Source organism: Numida meleagris, chromosome 11, assembly GCF_002078875.1.
Source record: "Numida meleagris isolate 19003 breed g44 Domestic line chromosome 11, NumMel1.0, whole genome shotgun sequence".
In the NCBI taxonomy this organism is placed as follows: domain Eukaryota; kingdom Metazoa; phylum Chordata; class Aves; order Galliformes; family Numididae; genus Numida; species Numida meleagris.
In genome coordinates, this window is record NC_034419.1 from 10,015,468 (window position 1) to 10,030,054 (window position 14,587).

A 14,587-nucleotide genomic window follows, 5' to 3' on the forward strand; every position below is an offset into this window, starting at 1 on the left:
GTCTCTGTGTCTTACCCTTCCAGAGATACCTGGAGGGGGGACCTCTTCCTTCAGATAGCAGTCTCTGGGTTGTCTCTGATGGCTTAGTTTCATCAGGTTTCCATTGCGTTCCAGCAGAGATGCTCTCACAAGCTGTGACCCCATTCCCAGAGGTCTCCCCACAATCTTATTACCTGAGGTCCCAGTCCTGAAAATGGACAAGCTTACAAAGCAGCGAACGCCGGGGCCTTCTTTCCCGTAACTGTGGGAATGGCTCCCAGCACAGAAGGTGAGGACAGGGAAAGCCGCATTGTTTTAAACAAATATGAACTCAGATGCATTGGAGAAAAAAAAAAAAAAAGCTAAACGATGCCTGCAGAGAGTTGGTACAGCAGCATCTTTGTTTCCTATGTATGGCGCAGGCTGTTAATGCCTCCCATATTGGCTTCATCCCTCCCCTAAACTAGATGAGAAGCAAACCCATTATCTGAAGGGCATTTGTCTAAAACTCCCCTTTTGTGCCTTGGCTATCTAGGGCCTGCAGCTGTCACTTCCCATTCTTCCTGTAATTGCTCCCACTACAGCTAATAATGCATTTATAAAGAGGGCTTTATTTATTTATTTATTTTTCTATCTCCCTTTATTATTATTATTATATAGGTATAAAATAGGTCTTTCCCCACTGCTCCAGCAGAAAAAATGTCTTCTGAAAAGTAGTGGCTGCCCTGCTCTCCTGCATGAAAGCATTGGTTTCTCAATATATTGAGCATCCAGTGTAGCCTCTGCGATGTCAGGTTTTCACCGAACCGTTTCACTCCTTCCCATTGATAGCTCCTAAAATGAAGCTCTCACAATTGGATAAAAAGCAATCCAAAAAGCAATTTGCTTTGCCAATAATTTCTCCAAAGAGATGTGGTAGAAGGTATTTGAGCATTGCAAGGAGTCAGCCTTCCCCAGGTTTTGAGCAGTGGAGCTAGGATCAGAGGGCCTTGAAACCCCAGCCCAGGGCTGCCATGGTGCCAGCAGTTTCATGGTGTGGCTTCCCAGGGCAAGGGGGACTTGGACACTTTGAAGAGGGCAGCTGTTGAGGTGTGGGTCAGCAGGCCCAGCTTGGACAACATTCATCATTCCTACCTCTCTTTCCTCTCCTATCTACCAGGCCTTTCTGGATGACAAGCCTTGGAAATACTTATTTCTGGTGGTACACCAAGTCTATGTGCACCTTATGGAAGAACTGTTGAGATTTTCACTTTATCAATCAAGCATGCTGTTTTATTTAATTGGCTTCTTTCCTAGTCAGTTTGTGGCTATCTTTTACTGCTTGTTGAAGGAGTGATAGGCAAGGAGCTAAGTCACTCACTGAACCTGCACGTTCCCCACTGCTCTGTTAATCTATCTCATTCAAATAGTTATCCACAGAACCTGTCCTCCAAAAGGAGAAACTTAGCTGTCTTCCACTTCTGTCCGTGGTCTGTCTCCTTGAAAACCATGGAAGTATTTCAGATATTTCTCTGCTTTTGCCTGCTGTTTGTGAATTAATGGGGTGAAGTGATTTCCCTGAACTTATCAGAATAGCTATGTAAGACAGCAAAGAAGAATAGGATCTGGTCCATCAGGTTTACAGGTGTGGAATCTTGGCCAGCTGCTCACTGGGACACTTCTGACCTCATGGTCACGCACTGGAACAGGCTGCCCAGGGAAGTAGTGGAGTTACTGTCCCTGGAAGTGTTCAAGGAATGCGGAGATGTGGTATGTCAGGGCATGGTTTAGTGGGAAATATTGGTAGTCAGTGGACAGTTGGACTGGATGGTCTTAGAGGTCTTTTCCAACCTTAATGGTCCTATGATTCTATGAATTCAGGTGCTAGTTGGAACAAACAAGTGGTCCAGATCCTGAATGCTTTAATAGCCATCTGTTAAGAAAGAGGAGTTCTTCTCCCCACTCTTTCATGAAGTGAAAATGATTGCTGCTCAGAAATTCAGCCTTTCAGCCTGGTGAGTCTCATTCACGTTGTTCAGCAGAGATGCCATTTGCTTGTCCTACGTTTGTGTAATGCAGCGTCTCATCTGTCCTAGGGGAAAGCAAAAAGCAGAGACATAAGCTAAAGTTGTGTGTCTGCTGTATGGCTAAATGGCTGTGGAGTGTACAAGTTGTAATGGCTGGAAAGCATGTCTTTACTGATGTAACAGTGAGCACCTGGCTTGCTAAAAGGGAAAGATGATGGTTTCTCTGTGCACTGTGTTGTTTGATTATATCTTCCCTCTCCCCAAGCGTAGACAATGTTGTTGTATTTGTTGGTGTTGATTTGAGCCAGTTTAATTTGTCTGCTCTCCCTGCAGCCACCACAATCTTATAAAGCTAACTCTTGGATAATTTTTAAAGAAAAATAATTTTTTGGGGTCTATTCTAAGTTTTGTAAAATTCCACTGGAAAAAGAAATGTAATGGGAAGCTTATTCCCCTTTCGTAGTAAAGGTCGAGTGTTTCACTGAGTATTTTTTGTTGAATTGCAGGAATGGATCAGCTAAATAATTTTACAGCTTCGTGCATGTTGATGAAGGGGTTCAACTCTAAGGTACCTGGAGAGTAAAAAGAGAAAAAATTAACCTAAGTTTAGAAATACATTCAGATGCTTTAGAGGGGTATAACAAGCTTCTCAAAGCATTTTGTTTCTGATTGAGTAGAACATTACATTTAACCGAGAATGAACTGTGGATAAAATTTCAATAAATTTGAAGCAATAATTTGCCCTGACAGCCCTTGTTTTATGGAAACAGTGGATGATAGCTTTAATTTAGGCTCCAGGACACTGGGAGTCTTGAGAGGCAAAAAGTTTACGTATGTGAAGTGCTAAGCAAAGACCTTTGCCATACCCCACCAGCATTTCTGGTGCACAGTGATGCTGTGTGTACTATAGACTGTGTGTTTAAAAAAGGAGTTAAATCCAGGCTATCTCTGGATGAATACTGCTATCCTGAGGGACAGTTTGTAAGCAGAAACCATAGTTTAAGCAGACAAAAGGGAGGAAATCTTTATGCCCTGTTTTGCTCTGATGCTTCTCACTTCATGTTGGAAGGGAACCTGTCTGAGTAGGATGAGCTCTTGAGGCTTCCATGGACGTACAGCACAGGCAAGGTTTTATGAATCCCAAAGCTCATATACTTGGTGGAGAACGGTGAGGGAGGACATGTGTTCAGAGTGGTTTGTGGAATGCTGAAGTGACAGAACCATTGTGGACCTGATGCTGAAGTACCTCCCGGATGAGGAGTTTGCAGTCAGACAGCTCTCCGTCTCATCTTTATTCAGTTATTTTATTTTCAGGAGCACCAGTTTCACTCTGAAGTGTAACAAAGCAAAAGAAGTGCTTAATCAGAAGCCTTTTGTCACAGGCCATTTAGATCCTAAAAGACAGATTACAGGGAGAGCAATCCTTAAAACCAATACAGAACAGAGATCTCTAATTGCTCAGGATCCATTCGTGCAGTTGGTGATGTGCTGCTGAGCTGCATTTCTCAATCAGGATGGGTCTATTGCCTTCCTTTTTGCCTCATTTTCTACATCTGTAAAGCAGATAATCTCTCACTTGCCTTTGCATCCACCTTAACTCGGGCTGTGTCTCCATACACTGGGTAAAGTGTGATCACAGCTAAGCGATGGCCATTAGACCCTATAAAATTAGGATTAGCAAGGATGACTTCCCACATTAGATCAATTTAAGTTATTGGCTGGTAGAAGGAAAGTGTGATTCTTTCCTCTGTTCGCTGGGGCATGGCTTTCTTGTGACAGCATGGGGTATGATTGTAGTTCTCCCCTTAAAGTCATCGATTCTGCTTTCTACCTCTATTGCACCCGCTGCCTTCAAGTCTGAGCTTCTCCTTTCAGCCTGGGCTGGGATCGTCTAGCTTCAGTTAATGTATAGAAGGCAGCAGGGAGGTCTTGGGGAAGGCAGTTCTATGTCAAAAAGTTGTACAAATAACAGAGCAGACTAAAGTAGGGTTTGCTGAGAAGTGTTATGGCAGCAGCCCAAAGGTTTTCTGCATTCATGTTTGACAGTGAGCCCCAGCAGTGTGTGGCTGAGCACAGGGAGAGGAATCACATCTCTCTTATGTGCTGTTGCCCTCTTGGTCCTGGGAGAGCCTTCCTGCCCCAAACCAAATCCACTCCTATTTTTCTTGGATTCACAGGATCCTCAAAAATGAACGCTAGGCCACGGGTGATCCTGTTCTGGTCCAAAGCAAATCAGGTCCTCACCAAAGCTGGTGCAGACATCACATTCCAGGTTAGGCATTTAAATACTTCATGAAACATCAGCACCTTGCATCCTAGGCTTGATCCTACCAGGTCTCCAGTTCCTCACATCAACTTCAGCTTAGTACATTCAGTAGGCCATGGAAGGGGCAGCAGCACTGAATTTAACTCCAAATGGCACTACGTGTAGCTGTTTGGAGGAGGAGAGTGACATACAGCAGCCAATGCTGGAGAATGTGGTGTATTTTCCCATCCATGGCTGCTACTTAATACAAATCTAATTAAATAGTAATTGCATGCTGAGCAAAAAAAAAGAAAATACCTGTGTAAGATTAAGAAGATATTCACTGAACTTTCCTAGCCAGGCCACAGCTTCTACATACCTATTACAAGGCTGTTAAACCTCACTAAATGTGTTTGCAATAACTACTCGCTGTTTCATTATGGAGCAATAACTCTCCTTATTGAGTCTAAATTAAATCCTTATTTGAGACACTTCATTTAAGGCGTTATTGGGAAACCCACCTTGGAAGAAGCAGAACCAACCTTTGCTTTATAGCTTACAAGATAATATTATACACATATGTATAAATGTCCAATTTTAGGGCATTTCACCTCAATGGCTGGAGCACACAGCCGTAGTCTCCAGAGTCAGACTTAAGGCATAGACTGGAGCTTTTCATCACACTGAGACCTCCAGAGCTCCTGTGGCTCTCTCCTTTCCCACTGATGCCCCTTTTCTTTGCAGCTGCTACAGTGTAGGGAACCAGCATCCCTCTTAAACTTCCTTTTAAAAAGGCTTCCAGCCCTGAACTCTGGAGTTCTCCCCAGGTGCTTTCAATTGCCATGCTTAGGCTGATAAGTTAATGACTTTCTGAAAGCTGGCATGAAACTAGTCCAAGGACCTTGTTCCTTTATGAATGGGTAGAGGGAAAGCATAAAAGAGTTGATTTGCAGATTAGAGTATGATCATGCAGGACCTTTCTGTTAACCTACGATGATGTGACTGGTTCAGCTAGGAGGCAAAAGACCCGCTTGTGCTTCATGGCCAATAAAAGTTACAGCAAGAGTCTTTGCTCAGGGAACTGTGGTGCCACCTCATATATGTCATGCCCCTAATAAAAATCAAGACCATGATTCAGGATTTAAAAAATATCAATAATATTGATCAGCACTGACTGGGAGCATTTACTGGTAGAACTCCGAGAGCTTTCTAGAATGGTAGCTCTCTCCCACTTTACAGCTGAGGCAATTGAAATGACATTTCTAAGCTGCAATAGAGTGAGCAGTGGAGGTGTGATGATAACTAGCTCTGCTAAATCCTAGCTCATTCCTCTTTGCTGGTTAAAGAAAAAGAGACACCTTGTAGTGAATGTTTTCAACAACAATCCTTTGAAAACAGCATCCAGCAGTGAAACTGTGTATGTAGAAATCACGGTGGAAAGGGATGGTCTGGCTCAAAAGATAACAGAATATTTTTAGATCTTTCTGCTTTTAGACCACTGATCAAGATTGGTGATGGCCTAGTGCCTGTTTAGCTGCCCCTTGAAACAACGCTGGTTCATTTCACCTATCGTCATTGCTAAGGGCGCTATCTGCTTCCCTGGTTTAGCTCCCTGGCTCTTTGAGGCAAACCAGTCTAGGGGTTGAGGAATCGCAGAAACTGGTCCCCGTTCTTCCCTAGAAATGCTCTGGTGAAGAAACGTGGGAAAGCCAACAGGGCTGGAGGTTCTGCAAGTTCATAATGCAGGGCACATGCCTGTTGACAGGGAAATTGTATTTCTAAAACAAAGCATTTCCAGAGGGAAGGGGTGAAATCTCCTCCCTTCTCTGCCCCTTCCTCCTATTGAGGTAGTCCATACTGCAGAGACCACCTAATAAACACAACCCATCTGGATCTTTCAGAGCTGGAAACATTCACATCCTTGTCAGACTCTGGACTCAGCAGCTTGGGTCTATTTCTAACGTAAAGCAGGGAATTTTGCCTGAAAGCTATTGCTGTTTCTTGGAGAGGAAAGACATTTTGAATCTTGACAGTCCTGGGGCTGGGCTAACATCATTATACCAGTGTTTTCTCCTCCCAAAGTCCTGTTAAACTCAAGAGTCTGTATTTATACAGTTCTTAGCCCAAAGGGGGCTCATTCTGTGTTGGCCCTTTGGCACTGCAGCAATAAACAGGATTAATAACTGAAGTCAGCAGGGCTCGGTACCCGTTAGAATTTCCCATGGACTATCCAGAAGGTGCTGTTCCTACAAGCATCTTGGCAGTGAATTATTTATGGGCGGCATAAGGATCGTAGTGCTTGCCAGTTTATTAGATTTATAACTAGCTGTGTTAGGTCCATTGTGCGTGTGTCTGTGCATGTACGAGCATGTACTTGTTCAGCTGTTTCTCTCCAGTCTCCTGCTAGTTAGGGAAGATCTGCTCACACACATTTCCAATATAAACACATCAGTTTGTGACTCAGATGTGAGAAAATCCAGGAGAAGCACAGGATTGTTACAAAGGAAGGAAAAGCTTGTTTAGGTGCCTAAACTACAGATGCAAACATTCATCCAAGCACAGGCTGAAAAACTGAGACCCAAGATTATTTGAAGGGTGATAAATTTTGGTTTTCTTCTGAGTTTCACAGCTTCTTAGAGCTCTGCTTGTGTGGGTTTTATATGGAGATGTGAACTTCAGCCTCCTTTTATGGCAGATGTGTCATTTTGATGCCCAAGGAACTCCAGATGGGCAGTCTGCTGGTTGGATATCGCAAAGGATTTTAAACACAATTGTCTCTTGAAACCCATGGAGAGGAGCACTTGCCTTCCAGCTAATGTCTGCTATTCCAGTTCCAGCAGAACTCAGAGTAGATGTTATTAAAGGCTCATCTTTTCCTGTTCTCTCTGATACATCTGTGCTATGATGTTGCCAGTAGAGTCATCGCTGCATCTAAAGGTGCTGGCCTAGGGCCATGAAACTCTACAACACCTCCTCCTGAAGTGGCACAGGTGACTGTGATGATATCAACAGAGGTGACAGGAGCAAAGACCTTTCTTCATGCAAATAATCCAGGCAATGAAGCAAAACTTTCTACAGCTGGAGAAGAGCTGCCTGAAAGCAGAATCTTTCGCAAAGTTTTCTGTGAGTCCTCATCAACTCTGACTGCTGTAGAGAGAACCTCTTTGAGCTGTTCAATAAATTGGATGGTTTAAATAATATATGGACTGTCTTTCTGGATTCATGAGAACTGCTGTGAGAAGCATTGACTTGTTCAGCCTGCAACAGTCTGCTTTCTTTTGCTTTTAAAAGTTAACTTCACTAGGCATCAAAATCTCACATCTGACTTTGGAATCTGCTTTGGAAGACTTCTGGTGAGACCTGAGCTGGCTGGTGTGCATTTCACAGCTCTGTTTTTGTGCTGTCTTGCTTGTGTTTCCAGATGCACTTTTTCTAAAGGTTATTTAAAAAATCTTATGGCAGAGAAGCGAAAAAGGCGTTTTCCCTACAAAAACAACCCAGTCCACCAATTTCTTATTCCTGACCAAGTTCAGATACCTCTCCAGCCTCCAGACTGTTTACTGAAGTTTATTGCTATTTGGACTAAGGTTGTGTATAAAGTCCAGAGATCAACAACTCACTGGACCATATTCTTCTGTCTTCATTCCATGACTCCATCCATCTCTGACTACTGAAAGATGCTTTCAGAGGACTGATCCATAGTACCATCCTGAAGTCTAGTGGGATGTGTCCAAGATCAGGATAAAGATGTTATTAGGGACACTCTTTTCTTCATTTTGACTCTTCAGTATTACCTCAGTGAGATCTATGCTTTTAGCCCTATCTCCATAGTTAAGCCAGAGGTGAATAACTACAGTGAACCTACAACATCAGAGACATCGTGGAAGAAGAGCTGTCCATGCAAGGATTCAAAGGTAGGGGCCTTGAGCCAGTCAGCATTGGTTTCAGTATCTAAAAACAGTTCAGTCGTGCTAGGATCCCTCTATAGTCAATGGGGAGAAATATGCTCTAAGGGTTGTAATTCATGTGATCTACTTTAGGCATCTACTTTGAAATTGGATGAATTGCATCTCTGGTTCCATTGACTGTATATTGATGAGATGTCTGCCTACTCTAAGAAAGGAGCTTTGGGTGACTATCTTTGACTTAGAGGCCTGAATTTTATCAGATTAATCCACCTTGTATCTCTATATGTGCACCAGTTCTCTCTTGTTGCCATATAGCCATGACAAGGAATGCCATTTTTTTTTCGTTTGGGACTCTGCAAATAGATCAGAATCAGAAAGTACTCAAAAAGAGCACCAATATCAGGTAGGGATAACTCGTACTCGAAGCTGGGTAGAGAATTGTATTTGCTTCTCCTCAACAAATTTGCAGGAATCAAGGGCAGTAAGGGTGATTTCGTGCCTAAAAATAAATATATCTTGGTGAAGTGAGCTTTCCCAGAGAATTCTGGCAATTTGTCACAGAAAGGAAAAAGGTCCTCCCTCCCCTACTGAGATATTCTTCCTTGAAAGCTTTGGACAATTACTGCATTTTACCTTTTTCACCACAGCATGGATGCTTTCTTCTTTTTAACAGTTTGTCTATGAGCATTTTAGATTCAGCTTAATAAGGGAGGATTGATGCTTGCACTCTATAGAGAGGTTGTACAGGGCAACGTTTCTGCTTGTCGTGGTAAGAACATTATTGAAAAAGACACCTCAGGCATGTGGATGGAGGAATAATAATAAAAAGCAACATGTTTTCTTCCTCTACTACAAAACAAAACTAAAAAAGAAACAATGATTCCCCACTCACCCCCCCAGAAAAACCAAAAAGGCAATCCACATCCCAAAACCAAGAGCAGAAAATCTTGGTGTAAAATGATTGTTGCTATGAAAATGGAAATCCTACCAAAACAAAATGATCACACATTATGTTCAACGCTCCCGCTGGGAATAAAAAGAAAATCTCACCTATTTGCCTCATGGCTTTGGCAAAAGTGACTCAACTTCAACCAAGTTCCACAAAAAAGTGCCTTGTTCCATTTCTTTATTTCAAGTACCCACCTCCCTGGAAGATGCTTTGAGAAAGGCTGTACGACAACAAAGAAATAATGAAGTAAATTTCAAAGAATGCTGTCACAGAATTATTTCTCTTATAACATTGCTGCATCCCACTTTGGGAGCCTAACATCAAGACAGCGTTCCCTTAGAGGACCATGTTTATGCCTCCCATACACCATGGGTTTTCTTCCCAACAGTTTGAACTCGCATTGATGGTTCTTTAGACCCATACTCCCACTTCCCACACCTCAGATTGAACCACTAATAATGTCTCTCTTATTGTCCTCTACAGATGTCTTTACGTAGTGAAAACTGGTATCAACAACCTGTCTATTCATTCATTACATATCAGTGGTGGGAAATCCAGGACAGAACACATGAGCTTTTCTCCACTGAACGGATGGACTTGGGCTTGGCTTTGCTCCCTCAAAGGTCAGTAGAAATAATCATGCTATGGGTGGAAAGAGCAATAGCTTCAGGCCACGTCAGCACAGATAGCCTCTCTGGAACTCTGAGCAGCATCCCAAGCCTCTTTATGTCAACACAGAAAAGCCTCAAAGCTGAAGATTGTTGGTTGTGTCCCTGGAAATGGGGATTCTGTACTCAGGAGTTGTTTCCCTGTCTAGCACTTGATAGAAGATAGAAAAGGTAGCCAGGTTCTATGTCGGGAACACAAGAGCCCTCAGTCATCCTTCTCTCATGAAGAAGTCACTTCTAGATGAAATCCACCTGCCGTTTTGTTTTTCCCTGTCACTAGGTTCACCTGGATCTTCTCAGATTGGCCTTATTGTGCAAGGCCATGAAAGGCAGGAAGTCAAAATGTGCTCAACAGCAACTTTATGCCAGAAGCATCCCATGTTGTGCTGCAAAAGCATAGGGATTGCTTTTTAGTGACTTGCTTCTTTGCATCTATTTTTACGCATTTGATCTCTTCTACTTTGAAAAATACCAGCAGCAAAATACAGCAGGTCTGACTGCATAGTGAAATGGGTGGATGGCTGCAGAGATGGATTGCTAGTGCCAGAAAATTGCCTGATAAGATGGGTAACTACCAGATAAGATGGAAGGCTTGGACACAGATCTGTGGATCTCAGATGCAGAAGTTCAGCTCTTTCATTTCAAGGCATGTCTGTGTAGATGAACCCAGTCAAAAAGAGGTTGTATTTCCAAAAGGACCTTTGTGAGTGTGACTTCTTCTGCCTACATGAATTACTTTGCATCAGTCAGCTTTGATCTTCTAAACCACTCCTCAAGGCAATGGACAACTCTCTTTAAGGTTTTTCTGCAGATTATTAAATGTAATGTACCTATAATTTCAATATCACATCCTGCTCAGAACTCATTAGAGCTCAAAACTGGCATAAGTAGCACTGAAATCCTTGTTCTCATCTTAAAACAGCCAGAAGAATTAAATGATGTAGATGTAAGCTTAGCTTCTAGCAAAGCAAAAGTAAACTGTGGAGAACAGGTTACTGACGGGGGAAAGGGACCACAGAGATGTGGAAAGGCACTCATCCGTATTTGCTGAAGGACGAGTTGATGTCCAAGGACAGCCTCCCAGGCTTGTTATTCCATTGCCAATCCTCAGTGGCTCCATTGTCTTCATGGCATTTTTCCTGATTGATACCTCTTGTCATTGACATGAGGATCTGCTCCCTTTACACTTTATGAGAAGCCAGGTAAAATAATTCCACCATGCCTTCCTTTTTATGAAAATGGAGCAAAGCATGGCACACAGACATTCAATCTCCCATCGGAGATAAAGCGCCTTCATTTACTAGCTCAGAAAATCAATACCTGTGATTTGATATGAGCATTTATTTTCACTTAACTCCTTTCTATCACTGAGCCATTGGGGGAGGGCAGGAGAGCTTCATTTATTGCAGCGGGATTTGCAGTGAATGCTACCCAGTCAATTGCATTTCACCGCGTGCACACATTCATCTGTCTTGCTGATATCCTTCTTATGTTTCTCTGCCTTCCCCAGTGGGATTAGGAAAAGGTTGTGTCCAGAGACATAGCACACCATGGTCCAGGGGCTAATAACTTGAATGGTGTCACTGCTGCCCTGCGGCTTTTTTATTATAAGCCTGTGTGCATGACTATAAGGCAGCTCTCTGAGCTGGTGGAGGGCAGGATAGTTCTTGGGAGCTAGAGGGTTAATTCTGGAGCTATGGATTGTGGTGTCCAGATGAGACTCAAATATTTAACTTAAGGGGAAAGACAGGAAATTCTACATGGAATCTGCACTGGAGAAAGGGAAAAGAGAGAGAAGAGATTCTGAATGAAACCACTTCCTTGCAAGGACAGGGTTGCCTATTGACACGTGCTGGGTGAGGCAGCACTTGGCTGAAGAGGGCTGTAGAAACTTCATTTCCTATGGAGACAGCTCCCTTCAAAATATCCTTGGGACTCCAGGGTGCTTTTACAAGCTGCCTGGGGTCAACTTGGGAATTAAGAAAAATTTATTCTCAGAAAGAGTGGTGATGCATTGGCACAGGCTGCCCAGGGAAGTGGTGGAGCCACCATCCCTGGAGGTGTTCAAGAAGATGTCACACTGAGTGACATGGTCTAGAGTGATCACAGGCATGGAGTGATGGTTGGACTTGATGATCTTGTTTGTGTTTCCAACCTTAATGATTCTATGATTCTATCTTCAAATACTGGAAAAGTTCTCCCAGGGGTGTAGTCACATCCCTATGAGGGGGTGATAACTGATGTTGGCTGGTGCTCCCAGTGATGGTGTGGAGGCCCGTTGGTTGGTTAAGAAATAAATAATAAACATAAAGTCAGCTTGTCAATGTGTGAGGATGGAAATGAAGAGCACTGACCAGTGATGACCTTTTGTTTACATTTCCCTCCGAAAGGGAGAAATAATTGCAGTTTCTATGTGATGTTGCCTTCAAATTACACCCTCTCCCTGCTCTATTCAAGACTAGCCAGTGATGACATTAGAGTCTTGAATCAAACTAAATGGTTACTATGGTGTCAGGCTGAAATTATGAATCTCAGTGCCCGCCAGCTTGGAGGGGGAGCAGTGGCGAACACATAATTAAAACTAGGGGAGAGAATAGAAGCCACATTGTATCTGAATAGCAGCAAGATTGCACTTCCGAAGAGCAGTTACCAAAAAAAAAAAAAAAAAAAGTGCTTAGCAATGCAGCTAAATGCATAATCAGGGACCAGGAACAATGCAGTCTGCTGGTATTTCACTGCTGGCTCTAGCTCTGATGGTTTTCCTTTGGTACCTCCAGATCAGAGCCCGTCAGAGTGAAAAAGACATAAACCCAACGGCTCAACACTTGCAATGCAGAGCAATGCTGCAGCCTTGTGTGCCCTCCGACTCATTCCCTTCCCCTTGGCCAGGCCTCAAGCAGAGCAGTGATTGAAGAGAGGTGGAGGTAGGAGCGGGGTGCTGGGAAGCAGGACGGATCTGGTAATTTCAGCGGTCATTAGTGGAGCTCATTGTGAGTTTGATAGATCTGTGCTGCTTTGTTACAGTTAAGTGGACTGATTGTGGAACACAGAAACGTTTTTAGTGACATGACAGCTAATTTAGTAAGGGGGGAGTGGTGGGAAAAGAACACGCATTATTCCATAATTATATCTTCCTCTGTTCCAGCCCCATGACTGACTCCCCTGAGAACATAACTCTGGTTTCTCTGACACCCTGAACAAGAGCAAGATGTCAGGATTCTTCCTTTGGGCTGCTGCATGGTGAGTCAGTGAGTCCCAGCCTGCCTGTGGCCTTTTATGTGTTACCCCACTCCTGTACCTGCTGAATGCCAGCAGTAGTGCTGTTCTGCCAGCCATTGCACAGCCTAGACAGCAGGATTCCACGAATCCTTAACATGATTTTGTTCTCACCTCCAATTCATGTTGGTCGCTGCCCATTCCTCCATCCTTCTTGGGGAGATGGGGTTGTCCAAAATGGGTTAGAGGAAGATTTGGGAAAGGAGAGAAATGAGCTATGTCATTTATACCTGGAGCATTCCTGCCAGAGCCCTTCCACTCCAGAAAACACTTTGAGTTGTTTCCAAGGGGCAGAAGTACATTTAATGGGTGATAAAAACTCAGACTAGGATGTGTCGTTAACTATAGTCAGAAGTACACCAGCACAAGTTGGTGCTGAAGGTTATCATCCATGTCATTTACTGTGTACAGATGCTCTAAAGAAGATTTATGAACTCACCTTTTAGATAAGATGTGGGCCAAGTTGGGAGCCTTGTTTAGCAAAATGTTTACATATGTGCTTGGCATTTAGGTCCTGTGGAAGTCAGGACATCAAAACCTTAATGGTGTTACTGTAGAGAAGTTTAGGAAAAACATGCAGAAATTGGTTATTTTTTATCACAAGGCTCAAAATCCCTGAGCTGAATGCTCTCAGGGATGGATCAGCTGAAAGAACAGACAATGTTTCCACCCTCTCCCAGTCCTGGCTCCACCTATGCAGATAATTAAAGGCTTGCTGAGCTGGATCCCAATACTGTAAAAGAAAAATATCACGTATTTTTAATTGACCGCCTGTAATATAAAGAGATCTAGGCATGGTTGGTGGGCAGTGCAAGAGTTGCCATCCATCTTTTTTCTTTCAGATCTTTCAGTCTGTATTTCAGGAGAGAGAAGGAAAAATAATTGAAATGCAAAGTAGAGAGGTGGGGAGTTGGCAGGAAAGCCAGAGAGGCGGTCCTGTGAGCTCTGCACTGGGAAAAGTCCTCTAATGCAGCTGCTATAGTGGGCTATTTTTAATGTGCTCTGGCTGTATTTACACTTTCAATTGCTGTCATTAGGAAAGCAATACCGACTGTTGTAATTATTACGTCAGCATGGTTCATTGGAGGTAGCCACCTCCCTGATTTGAACACCTGCTGGATGCCTTGCAGTATTGTGGAGGTCAGGTGGATCTGCTCCATTGGCTAGTCTGGTAGTGGTACTGGGACTTGCACATTCCTTGTGTAACTCCAGCTTTGGATGGAGACCTTTATGGCCCAAGGACCACAGCAATTGAACAAGCCAGACTGAAGCCTCTCTTGGCAAGAGCTGAGGGCAGTTTCTTGACCATATGGAACTTCTCTTTGCAAATCTGACCTTCACGTCAGCCTGTACCTGGAACAGATAATCTCTCCCAAGAGGAATGCTGAACCAAAGGAGATGGGCCTCAGTGTCCTGTGGGAGTCTCCATAAGGAGGGAACTAAGAGAGCTCTGTCTCTGGAAACGCTCTCTCTCTGGAAACACTCAGGGATCTGTGGCAAGAGTCCTCTTCTGGGGACCCTTGGATAGAGGCAGCCCATGGAATGCTGTTTGACCT

At 43.5% G+C, this 14,587-nt stretch overlaps 1 long non-coding RNA gene across 5 annotated transcripts in view; it reads left to right on the plus strand.

The window, feature by feature from the left end:
- LOC110404853 overlaps positions 1 to 14,587 on the plus strand; it is a 157,468-nt gene that overhangs the window by 54,350 nt on the left and 88,531 nt on the right. For 2 of the 5 annotated variants that reach the window (XR_002442525.1, XR_002442528.1), the window contains 3 exons: positions 6,926 to 8,144; positions 9,571 to 9,710; positions 12,901 to 12,995. This is a non-coding gene — a long non-coding RNA (uncharacterized LOC110404853). The remainder of the gene's footprint in view (positions 1 to 6,925; positions 8,145 to 9,570; positions 9,711 to 12,900; positions 12,996 to 14,587) is intronic. The other 3 variants (XR_002442527.1, XR_002442526.1, XR_002442524.1) reach the window with 2 other exon arrangements.